The 13,323-nt window shown below is 38.8% G+C and overlaps 1 protein-coding gene across 7 annotated transcripts in view; it reads right to left on the bottom strand.

Moving 5' to 3' along the window:
- SLC39A10 (solute carrier family 39 member 10) overlaps positions 1-13,323 on the bottom strand; it is an 89,202-nt gene that overhangs the window by 42,958 nt on the left and 32,921 nt on the right. Inside the window, exon 1 of one of the 7 annotated variants that reach the window (XM_005501705.3) lies at positions 7,901-8,033. The exons of 4 other annotated variants lie outside the window; for them this stretch is intronic. The gene's annotated coding sequence lies outside the window, so the exon portion shown is untranslated. Of the gene's footprint in view, positions 1-2,527; positions 2,653-7,839; positions 7,859-7,900; positions 8,034-13,323 lie in introns of those variants that run through there. 2 more of the 7 variants (XM_065068953.1, XM_065068952.1) reach the window with 2 other exon arrangements.

Raw genomic sequence — 13,323 nt, 5'->3', positions numbered from 1 at the left:
CAAAATATGACCTGTTGACACTTGTCTCTTCTGCTTTGAATTTACCGATGTACTTAATACACGATTCTATATGTACTTGTACTCTCACTATTGGGTAGTGGGATACATACTCAGGCTGTACAAGAGGGCACTGAGAGTGGGTGCTGAAGCAGCTAAAACTCTGCTTATGGCAAGGACATAAGTGAAGGTGTTTAAGCCTCAGGGTGAGTTTAAGTATCTCTCTAGTGGTGATCTGGTTACTAAAGCTCATGGTAGGCGTGATGTCCCCTGGGGGCTTCCACTGCTGCAGGGTTACTTGGCTTCTTTCCAGTGAATTTAACACCCAATTTTATTTAACTCCAGGGCCACATATAAAACCAGTACTTTTAGTAGAGACTAAATTTTTTTTTTTTTTTCACATTCCTGCTAAACTGGGTGATCTTGTTTAAGCCTTTGCTTGGCAAATTTGTTTAGTTAGCTCTAATTGGTTTCGATGGTATAAATTCCAATGGTAATTCAAAGTAGATCTGGCTAGTTCTGTACCACTAGAAAGTATAATTTGAAAGTTTCATTACTCATGAGATGGGACAAAAAGGGAAATCCATCTGAACTTGTTTTGGTTTGTTTTTAAAACAATTCTTACCCTTCTCTTACAACAGCATGTACATACTGCCATGTTGAGACAGCGTATAAACGGTTATGGGCATATATGTAGGTTTTGAAGCAAAACTATTGATGTCAATGACACAGTCTGCGTAATTTTAAATATAGTATCAGTGTAAATACTGACAGGAAATTAGTTTAAACAGAGGGCCATGTTTGTTTGTTTGGTCTCTTATTAACATGACAAAACTTTATGCAGTTTTTAAAGATTTTTGTTTTACAAGTTGGTGTCTGGGAAAGGGCTAGGGGTTTTGATTTTGTTTTTAAACACAAGCTGACATTTTTATTGAAAAAAAATTAAAACCTTTTTCATGTGCTCTAGACTTAAGGTTACACAAACATCAAAAGACATAAGCAAAAGGGCGTGGTGCTGCAGCAACAACTGAAGTATTTGTTCTACACAAAGCTTTTTTCTGCAACATAGACCTTTGGTTAATTTTGCAAAACTAGCAAACACTAGCATAGCTTGTCCACAGGAAGACCCTCACTGGGAAAACTTTATTAAATTACTCTCCCTTTGTTTTGCTGTTATTTGTTTTAAACACAACTTGGCAGTTCTATGATCCAAAGCAGCCCAAAGCCCTTTCCTTGGATCTGAGACACATGGGATTTGCTGGCAGCAGGTCTAGGATAAGATTCAAATGGAAAATATTAGAAAGTGAGGACAGTGTGTCACAGCCTTCTTCCTCTTGCAGACTCAGGTTTATTTCTTTTTCTCCTGTCTTTCCTCTCTGTTGAAAACACCTGTTTTCTGGCATTTTTTTCTGTGTGCAATGGTTGCAGAGAGATCTCCTCTTCATACCAAAGGATATGACAGGAGGGTAAAGCCCAGTCAGCTGCTTCCTCCAGCACATGACTGGCGTGAGATTGCTGAGCACAAAGAACTTATGGTCATGCCCATAGAAAAGCTCTGTAGCAATAAATACGGGATATTCTCTGCTGGAGCCCAGCAGGGTTCAAAACATTAAACAAAGCTGTGCTAGCTGGCTGGGTGGGGTAAACTGGAAATTCCTCTACACTTCTGAAAGCAAACTGGATCGATTCCAAAACTGACCCACCTCACTGAAGAGGAAATATTGACTTTAATGTAATCTCTTTACACACTGAGGAATTTGTTTTACGCCCTCTTTTCAAACAGAATGGAAAAAAAAAAAATAATGATACTGTTGCTGACATTATCTGAAAGAATCAAGGAGCAGAATAAAGTAAGAAAATGAAAGGCAGTATCTTTTATGTCAGTCCCTGCCAATTTTTAACCACTGGTTTGGTGACTGGCAATCTTATATATGACCTAGACTTAGCTGAGTAATACAAGTGTAGCTCTTCTAAAGCTGTTTTTTCTGTAGGCAGCTGGGGTGAAGTTTCTCATTTCTTTCACCTCCATGGCACACGGAAGTGGAAATGACAAATTTTCAACTCCAGCAATTCCTCCCTTATCAGCAGGCAGTATTGGGAAGCCAAGGCATTCTGCAGTTACTGGCTACCTATTTTCAATGCCTCAGGAGGGACTGATCGGCTATAAAATGTCAGCAGTGGAAAGGGGAGACAATATGAGCTACTGCAGACATGTTTCAGTGACTTAAGCATGAATGAATGGCCAAGGATGTTGTACGTCCTCATCCCTTCTTTATCACAGATCCAAACCTCAAAGGAACATCTACAGAGAAGACAGGAGACAAGAACATGCACTGGCAAAGAAAACAGGCAAAGTTGTTTGCAGAAATAAAGCAAATTATGAAATGTGTGTTTCGTTTGCTTTTCCTTAAATCAGCTCTACCAGTACCAAAATCTAAAATCAACAGAGAGGCTATCAAAATTATTGATAACTAGCTCACAGTTTAGGCAAAGAGGTAGCTTAAGATTAACTGTGTTTATCCTTGCATACCTGGTAATTACATACGTGGGAATTGGAGGGAGCAGTAGGATGCTGGCCTTCAGGGTGCCATCGATGTTAAAAGCACATGACCTTGGCTTTGAAGTGCTGGCATGCACTGAAGTCATTGGGTGCTTTCCCCATAATTTATATTTTTGTGTTTGTTCCACCTGTATTTTATGACATAAAAGCATGTTAAAACTCTCCGTTCGTACAGAAAATAAATGAGGCACCAGGAGTATGAATGACATTAGGAAATACCCTGATTTCCAAATCTTTAACTACAACCATTTGACAGTACTACTAGGTGCTGCAGCTTTATTTTCCATGTTGTTGCCCCCAAATGCTTTGCACAGTTGGACGGTAATTTCAGTTTTAATGGCACAAGTAGGAGTGTGAATTTAAGCATAAGCAGCTATGAAGAAGAGGGTAAACTTTAGCTGAAATACAAAAAGGGAAAGCATAGGGACACATAGAATATGGTCTAAATGACAAGAAATGTGAAAATCAGAGGAGAATACCAGTGAAATATGTGGAGCGACAGGTCATGTGGATGTTGCACAGCTAGAAGCTGGGAAGAGAGGCAAATTGCTATATCATTGCTATTTTTCAGCTGCATGACTTGGCAAACTCAGTTAATGCCTGTTACTGTAAACCAGCAGTAACTCTGCTGAGAGCAAGCGACAGCAGCAGAAGGATAGAGTAATACAAGGATGAATAAATCCCATTATCCTTTAGAAAAGGAAGAGAAGTTTTGAGGCATTTCCTCAAGCAAGCATGGGACTAGAAGACTCCTTGTGAAAGAGGGGATGTGGTCATGCATTTTTGCTGCCACATCAGCTGATGCATTTGGCACCTATCAGAGCATCGAGAGAGCTCTGAGAAGCCTCAAGGATGGGAATGCCAGGAAACAAGCAGAGAGAAAATAAAACCATTTCTGCAAGGGCTGGGTTGGACTAACATTGACTAACATTAGTTATATCAGCAAACTTGGAGCGGAAAGCAAACAACTCTGAGACAAACTTGATGCCAGCTTTGTCAACACTGAAATTGGGAAGGAAAAAAAGAAGAAAAAAGTTATGTTTTTATTTCACTCACACTATGTCTTTCCACCCCTCTCAGATAACCATCCCCTCTTTTATCTCTTATCTCTCACTTTATAAATGTAACTAAAACTTCATTCCCATATACACAAAAGGTGAACTCAGATGAGCCTCTACAGTAGCTATGATGAAAGTATTGTGGACTTCTCCAAGAAGAAACATACGAGTTTAAGTTCATGCCTTTTGTTGTTAAAACAGTGTGTTCAAAAATATTTAGAATAAATAGGTGCACAGCAAAAGCTGTTCTTTATAACTGGTTTACGTCATTGAATGTATACCAAAGTGTTCCACAAGCATGCAGTGGTGAAAATTAATTGAAAAATAAAACAAACACTACTGTCTTTTGGACAGACGGCACAAAATTCAAGGTCTTGGGAGTAAACTGCTGTTTATTTTTTCATGTATCACAGTGCCACCTCTCAGTAAATATGTCTGCTTGGGGAACTGCTTCCAACAGGTGGCTTTCCCTAAACATATGAAGAGCGTATATGTATAACTTCTGAATAGTTTTTCAGTATAAGTTACTCCTGAGGTAGAAGAAAAAAAAATAACCCATGAAGGTGCTTCACCCCGTTCACATATTAAAGTGAGTGGCTAGTGGTTCTCACTAAAAGCAGTCTTACAGTAGCTTTTGGCTGTCAGACCACTTACGTGATTACCTAAACCTAGTACCTTAACACAGCTGTTTCAATCACAGCCATACTTGGAACAGTATTTAGTTCAGAGAATCAGCTTTCTCTGTTTTTTGCAAGTAGCTTAGTATAAGTCTTTGTAACTGCATAAACACTGTAATTTCATTCACAGTTTCAGAGTTACTTTTCTATTAAGACAATGTTAAATATCTGAGAGACAAATCCACTGGATTAATTGAAAACGAGATCTGAAGTTTGGAAGCCTATGATCTATCCCATTTCCAGTTCACTAAAATTCTGAGAATAAGTTTCTGAAGCACAACAAAATATCCTTTGGCAAACCAAAATATATGTAATGAAAAGCAGGAAATTGTACTCAGGAGTTTCGAGACATTGTTTCTTAAAACTAAACAGAAGCTAAAACTAAAGCAAATACTAACAATTTTCAAGGAAGGTTGGAATGAGAATATTTTAGGCAAGACAGCTACTTGGAAAGAGACAGCTTGGGGCTCTCTGGCTCACAGGTACCTGTGCTGGGCTGGCTCATTGGCCAATTCCCCTGTGAAGCACAGGCCTGATGCAGGGCAATTCTCATCTCTAGACCAGTTCACAGAATTTTACTGAAGTTTATATCAAATGACCAAAAAGTACTTAGTTTGGACAGTGTGACTCTGGGATAACATTATTTATATGACAAGGTGTGTCAGATTCATAGCATAAGGGTGACAAGGATTCATTGCTGTTTATCTAAGGGGGCTGCAGTTTTAATGTAGTCTAGACTCCTTATCCTAAAACAAAGGTATACAAATTTTGGCCCCGTTATCTCAGAAGATACTAACACCACCACAGCTCTCACTAACTAGACTTGATTATGCAGCTTCTAAACAGCAGTGAATCAGCAAACAAACTGCCAACCACGATGCACCTGAAACTACGGCAGGCACCCCGTTCCTGAGAGCAGCACAGGCACGTTCCAGAACAGATCCCTCCACTTCCATGCTGCTGGGTGCCCCCTCCATCCCTCAGTACAGCAGAGTCTCACCCTTGCCTTTTCTCACTGTCTTCTCTTCCTCATTTACAGGAGGGAGCAACTGCACTGCCTATAGTCACTTCCCTCAACAGGAATAGTTGCTATCTATGCAGTTTCTTTTTTGAACTAAAGTATTTTTAAGGAACTGTTTGAACAGGGTGGGAGTTTTTTGTTTGTTTATTGTTACACTGAAATTGAACCTTGAGCTAGTAAAAACAATATTATGGTAGCGCTCTATTTCCAAAGCCAGTTTTCAGAGGAGGTCACTTCCAATTGCTGCACAAAACTTCTAACTGTTGAGCACCGAGATGCGTGCAGTATATGAGTCCCAGGTACTGCAAACAGCCAAGCAGCAGTAGGCTATTTTTCAGAGATTATTACTGATAATTTTAATTGTAATCCAAAACTTAACACAGAGAAATTTTTGCAAGGGTGGGTGAGGTGGATCAAAATTGGTGCAATTTTTCCCTTCTTTTTTTTTAAATGCCACTTGTGTTTCACTGCAAAACAGCACATGAACAGCATTCATCTCAAAAGTCAGTAATCTCCTGAGGGCAAAAGACAGAGAGTCGGTCTTCATGCTCATATAATCTGATCAGCAATCGTTCAGAAGGCTGAGTGAGGAGGAAAATAACAAGATTTTGAGAATTTGGCAGAGGCAAATGGAATTGCCCCAAATCATGTCTGTCTGTTTGTTTGTTGCACCCAGAGCAGTTCTGTCTTCCTCAGGTGTCCCACAGATTTCTGTCATGCTATGGCTCATGTTCAGCCCTTTAGCTGGAGCCACCAGCAAGGTCACCCTGCCATTTTTGTTATAATGCCATCTAAATAAGACCAACACATACCTCTGCTCTCTTGTCCTGAGAAAGCCCGCTTTCCTGAAGTCTGACAGATACAGTGAAAATAACTTGGCTTCAGAAACCTTTTCAGAGATTTTTCAGTCTTCACAAAGCAATAGGGTTTAAATTTTTTTTCCCATGAATCTCAGCAAAAAGACCTCACCTTTCTTTTTCCCAACATGACTTAAATATATGGTCTCATCTCAGCAAAAGCCCCAAAGAGACATTCTAGTTTGCAGCTGTAGGAAACCAGACCAGAAATTATGTTCCTTCTGGGGACAGCATTGCCATGTCCTTTCGTGACAGTGTAAACCTCAACACAGCCTAATCTGTTGAATTTCCAGCTGTTGAGAAAACTGGAAAACATTTGCCAATTTAAATAATAACTTTTCCACTCTTTAGGTAGATCAGTGAAGAGCTGCATGCTGCTTCTGTGTTCAATAACCTGTGCTGGGGTGGGACTTATGGGTGGATAAAACTGGGCTTTTAATCTTTTTTTGTACAGTCTATGACACCAAAACGTCTCAGTGTAATAGAAGAGCAGGAAAAATGATTGACAGCAAGCTCCTGCTTGTATGTACACTTTTTTTTCCCCAAAATAAGTCTCTGTCTTTAATGGTGCCAGGAAAAAAACCCTAGACATTGGCTGTCTGTGCCGGTGGTGAGGTGTGTGCAAGATATGGACAGTCACGTTCACAACAGACCACTGCCTTGAAATGCTACAAATCCTGACATACTCAATCTGGGAGATGCTCTAAAATAGATTTCGCCCTCTGGAGTGGTCTTCCCTCTTTCATTCTTTTTTCTCTCCTCTAGTTTCTCCTACTGCTCTTATCAATGCAGCTCCAGAAAAGTCATGCCAGTATTAGGACATTACCAAATTGTCATTTGAAGTTAGTGCTCTGCTAAAAACAGCTTCTCCTCAATGGACTTTGTTTGTTTCAGCCTGGCTTTATTTTCAGGGGTTTAAAATTTATCAATAATATTTGTATGGTCTTGAAACTCTCTTCTGTTTTTGGAAAAAAGCACGTTGTTAGTATGAGCTCAGAGGGGAGGCAAAAAAAAATGTTGTCATTTAGTTTCACTTTGTCACATTCTAGGAGAAGCAAAACAAACACCAGAAACTTCCCACATAAAAAGCTGACTGCTAAAGCTTTTTTAGAGAACTTACTTCGAAACTGATCTTTCAAAAAAATATGTTTAAAATGTTGTACATAATTTTGAGATACCTATAGCAATACAGCTTTGCTGACATGTTTAAAGCTAGAATTTAATACAATTTAGTCTTAAGTACTCCAAAGCATCCACAAACTACAAGGTAGGAACAATTACTGAAATGCTTAAAAAGCAAGTAAGTCATACGTGAGTGACACAATTTTCTTCTGTAGCCATACATTCAAAACATATACATCCCCTTTGACAGGGAGATGCTTTCCGTCTGACTAATTGGTAAATCCTTGGAAAAATGGACACGGATGTTTGCCAGGGAACAGCGAGTCCTGCGCAGACAAAGGGATGTGAGACTTTCCTCTCTCCGCCCCACGTTGTGCTGGTGGCTGGGGGAGTTCCAAGAGAATGTGGGAAAAAGATTATTTGGTTTCTGTTACCCCGAAGCAATCATTTCCAGTAGTCACCTAGTGAACCTAAAGAACTCTGTTTGTTTGTTTGTTTTTCCCTGAAAATGACAATAAAACAAGTTATGAAAGAACACAGAACTTACCCTTTATCAGGCTCCAGTTCTAGATTTTAAAACTTATTGCTGGCTTTACACAGGTATTTACCTTGACTCAGCTGCTTAGTAGCTCCTTTCAAATCAACGGGAATGGAAGTGTGCTATGAGTGAGGACATGCTCTAGGGTCTTGCTGAATCACATCCTTTGTGTGTCACAACCATTACTGAAAAACGTGGTCATGACCATACACCAAATTGTGCTGGGAGCATTTGTGACAGAAGGTGGAGCGTGGCAGGACACGAAGCTGGTGTGCATGTGATTGCGGGGGGAGCGTTTCCTGCCATCAGACTAGCAAGCAGTTAGATCTTTTCCAGATTCTACCATTTCTGGATAAAACCTCAATGCTAGAACCCAGGCATTTTGAAAGCCACGTTATTTCTCTAAGTACACTGCATTCACGTAAAAAAAAAAAAAAAAATCTTGATTTCTGCCAGGTATGTCACACCGTAACAACCACCATAACAACATAACAAATCTGCTTTTGTATGCAATGCTTCATACACACTGAATTCAGTAGGGATCAAGATGACACGGTTTCTTTCTCTGTTTTATAGTAACATTTAGGCCTCTATGGTATGCAGAGAAGTATATGTATACTGCTCCCAGATATTATGTGGCTCTATGAGAAAGGCAGTGTACCTAATGACTGATGCAAAATCTACTAAAATTAATATACTACCCTCAATAAACTCTGGATAAAACTTCAAAGGTGGTTTTGTTTCTCAGGTTTCAGTTTCAATAGATTTTCCCAATGACAATGGAAATGAAAAATATTAAACTCAACATCTACAATTAAGCAGTAATGCACAGCTATCATTAAATGGCATGGCTCAGTTTCTTTCCCATAGAGATCTTTGCACATGAGAAAAGACTCCCTTCCCTCCCATCTCTTCAAGAAAATGGCTTTAGCTTTTAGTTTCTTTGAGCCACCATAGAAAATTTCCAAGTATATGTCATTGTAAGCAGCAAGGTATTTAATTGCTTTCAACTGCCAGAAGTTGTTGCAGAAAAGTATGCAGCATAGATATACCAGAAATTACATACTGTCTGCCTTAATACATTGCCTCTTTGCTTTGCCTTCATTTGCTTGTGTTCATATTATTAGCCTGTAATTATTAAAGCCAGTTTACTCATAATGACAATTCTGTGTCAGGAAAAACCTTTCTGTTTCTATGCTGAGGAGATTTATTAAAGTATTAAATTTAAGAGTGAGTTCTTCTTGTTTTGCCACTTGGAAGAAATTTTTCCTTTGCTGTTTTGGAGCCCACTCCCGTGGATCAGCTGTAGGAAAATTCTAACTAGAACTGGCAGGGATAGCAAGGGAATGAAGTGCTATCACACATGTTGTCAAGAAGGCAGGAGCTGAGGCTCCAGATATATTGAGACACATGTACCAGCCTAATCTCTGGAAATAAATTAAGCACAGGCCCCTTCCCCCCAAACTTCAAAGTAAAATATACAAACACTGTAAGTAAAAGGAAATATCAAAGAGAATAAATAATATGAACTAAATACAGAGGGAGATTGTGATTAGTCCAAAAGCATGGGTATTTGTATTTTTGCAGAAGTTTAGAGAATTTTTTTATCGTTACTTTGTGTCTCTGTTAACAATTCACTAAGTTTCAAATTCACTAAATTTTTTTTGTTCTAGATTTATAGGAAGCAAAACCTGCATTTAGAGCTGCCGACTAGCACCATATAAATTTATGACAAATTATATTTGTAACACATGTAATTTCAGCTCCAGCGCTGTAGTTCTGGAATTGGAGTAGTGCCTATTACCAGAAAAAGCACTTTCTTTTACATAAAAACCCCACTATTTAGGTTTCAGCTAATCAGTTTTCTGGTTTCATAGAATTCCTGAGCCCTGGCAGCAGACTTAAAGTTAGACTACATAGTATCTGAAGCTGGCTCACGTTTGACTGACTACACCATTTTAGTCTGACCTTTGCAAGTTTTATGGGAATCTTTAAAATGTATTTTAAAGCAAGTTGTGCAGCACAGAAAATGAAGTCATGACCACTTGCAGAAGACCAAAACACTTAGACTATGATACTCGAAGACTGCTGACCCCAAGAATCAAAGCCCAGTGCCACTTTTGGAGCTACAACACATGATGTTATGATGTTAGCTAAAAAATTTGGGAAAAAAAAAAAAAAAACTGGGTCTAACTATTGTCACTCTATGCTTCAAGGCAATTTATAATAATTCTGATAGGAAAAACTATTAATCTAGATAAGCCCCTTTTTCACATCTAAGTCATCACTATTCCAGCAATGTCTGAAGTGTTACAACAATGTCTTATTAGCTTTAGCTCAAACCAGCACAGCTCCTTTCCCACGGATCAGATCTCTCCACTCACAGGCAAAATGGATTCTGATTCTGTTTCACTAACACAAAGATATGCCCAAATCTAAAAACATTTAATGCAGACATGGAATCAGGGTAAATGGTCTTGCAGAAGAATGGAGCAAGCATCTTGTAATTAAGGAAATAAAATATTTTAATAGTTCAGAGGTGGAAGTTTACTGGATTAAGGCAGGAGTAGAAAACCAGCTGTGCCCTGAGGATGGCTTTCTAGCCGGAGCACAGGAAGACACATTCAGGTAGCAATCAGCTCAGCCAAGCTCAGTTAGGTACACAGCATACAGCTTCTTAATAGACTCCATCTCTATTGATTGACACTTCTCATATGACCAGTTTTGTTGGGTTTTTTTTGTGTTTGGTGTTTTGTTTGTTTGTTTTTGTTTTGTTTTAATTAGAAGGCTGGGATTTTACCAGCTAGATTAAAGATCGATAACCTGAAAATGTATGATAGCCTCTCAGTTTATGTGGTATACATCTGAAAAAAATAACTTTGTGTTGTCAGGCATAAATTACCACACTCTTTCCAGAGTGGATATCTATTGTGGGAGTAATTGGTTTGTTTAGGATTCCTCTCAAAGGCTGCACATTAACTAAAATTGATAATGGCATTTTCCTCTATTTCCTTCCTTATGACATTTATTCATACATTCGGTTCTAATCTACACACCAAAGACACTTTGGAAATTTAAAATTCCAACATTAAAAAAACCCTCCAAAATACCATTTAAGTATTTATAATTACTTAAAGAAACACAAGAACACTGCCTACAGCATTGCCCAAAACATACAAATGTACACTATCGCAATAAACACTGGGTTTTTGTTTTGTTTTCTCCTGTTTCAGTGTCCTGTGAATTCTTTGGGATCGTTTCCATTTACTTATGGGGGACAATGACTTAATGTTTTTAAATGTAGTGATTTGGGTTAATAATAGCTTGCCTAATACTTCAAGAAGAAATAGCAATTTTATTTATTTAGCATTGAAAAAGCAGCACACAATTTGCATGAGGTTCCTTCTTGCAGTACCATGAGTGCTCCACTGTAGAGGACTGATGCCCCATCTATGCAAAGTCAAAGGAAGGTCAAAGGTTAAGCCAGTAATCACACCAAAGAGATATGGTTTGAGTAGCAGTAGGGCTGACATTCCCCTATAGTAAGAGAGGAATGTGATTTAAAGCATCAGTGAAGGGAATACCTGCAGTGTCCTTCATCTGAGGAGTCACTCACAGACTCCTCTTGAGTTAACACTTCTACCTTCTGTTCTTCCTTCTGGCTACTGAAGACTTTAATTCAGGTGCAGATTTACTGAAGGTGCTATGTGGAAGTGGGCTAATTTAACTGTCCCATTAATCCTGCCGCTTGCCATTTTCCTCCAGAGCTAGCAACCACCATAAGAAATTGGAGAAGGGTATGGGAATGCATACCAACAACAGTGAACAAATAAATGAGGAGGTGGTAAGCATCCTTTATCCAGTATCCAGATGGAATTACAATAATGATTCTTCTTGGAGGAGACAAGACAGATGCAGTCATAAGAAGCCACAAGTTTTGAAATCATAACAGAAGAAAGGCACGAAGTGAACAACTACTGCTCTGATCAGATATCTTGCCCTCTCTCCTTTCCTGGGAGAACTGAAGGGCTAACAGCCAACTAGCTCCACATCATTGGGTTCTTATTAATTGGAGATACTGGTCTATAGAAAGACTTTTGGGGGGCTTAGGAGGTGCATGTTAACTATGAAGCTCTATTTCAGGATGCAGCTCAAATATATCTGAAGACCAGATGTCAGGAATCACCAGTTTGAAAAAAAATACAGTTAAGTTGTACAGCATGGGCTTGCTTCACAGAAGGTTTTTAAATGTAGTTCAAGATTGACTCAGGGTAATTAAAACCAAAGGGTCAGAACCAGTTTCAGACGAAATGAAAGAGGTGGAAAATGCACATCATTATATGATCACTGCTTTGTTAGAATAAAAGGGTTGACCTGAAGTGAGGCAAAATGGAAACTAATCTGAACAGGTGAGTGTCACAAGTCAAGTGCCTGAAGAAACTGGCAGTGTCAAAAAGCTTTCTGTTCCCACCTGCCCCTTTGCAAAGGTGAATGGCAGATATGCTGAAGCAGTATTTTAGAGAAAATTCAGACAGTATTAATGTAGCTGGAACAATGCCTAAAAGGAAGTATCCAAGAACATTAAAGTAGCTCATATGACACATTTAACCATTTTTTGAAGTGACAGAGATTATGAGAGAGTCTTTTCATCCTCAGATTGGGCAGTTTTTATACTGTTCAGTAATGTCCCTGAAGCTCTTGGAAAGTAACTCTAGCCATTTGTCATTCATCCGTCCCTCTTCCCAATGTTCAGGCTGTGACTAGATTAAGATTCTTGCTCCTAGATTTCTCTCACTGTCATATCTCTGGGAAAAAAATTAAGAAGTTGCTTTAGTGATATAGAATTACCTCATCAATGGCAAACTTTCTAATACTCTTAATATCAATGTATTTCATCCATGGAGAACTCCTGGAAGATCTTCTGGGTAGAGACAATCAGACCAATGATAATTTTATGCTTTCCAAGAGAGTCTTCTGCTCCTAGTACCAAAATGATCTTGGTTTGGACAATTAACATTAACTTGATGTTCCAATTTAATAGTAACTGCATTATAAATAATGACATAAAACCCCCCAGCACATTGTCATTTCTGAAGGTGCTGCAGCTCTGTGCAGAGGCAGTAAAGTAGCTTAAAACCAGGGATCAGAAAGGAGAGGCAAAACCTAGAAGCTATTTAATTCATCTACTACTAAAAAAAATTACTATCTTTGATTTTTAGTAGATTTCCTGGATGAGCCTAGAAATGCACTTAGGGCTTCAAAGTTAGACATACTGAATTAGCATTATCATTTCCACTGGTCTGAGGAACAAAACTGGTAAATGAATGCAAATAATTAAAGTATGCCAGCGAGAAATAAAACAAACAATGTAATACCTAGGCTCGGAAGAAAATCCCAAAAAGTTACGTAGCGGGACGGATGCACAACTGGAAGCACAACATAGAATTTCTGACAGTCAGTTCCACTCTGTCTCCTTGCCAATAAAGTCTAATT

The sequence above is a fragment of the Columba livia genome, chromosome 7 (assembly GCF_036013475.1).
Source record: "Columba livia isolate bColLiv1 breed racing homer chromosome 7, bColLiv1.pat.W.v2, whole genome shotgun sequence".
NCBI lineage: Eukaryota > Metazoa > Chordata > Aves > Columbiformes > Columbidae > Columba > Columba livia.
The sequence above is the reverse complement of the archived record's forward strand: the minus strand, read 5'-3'. Positions and strand labels throughout refer to the sequence as shown.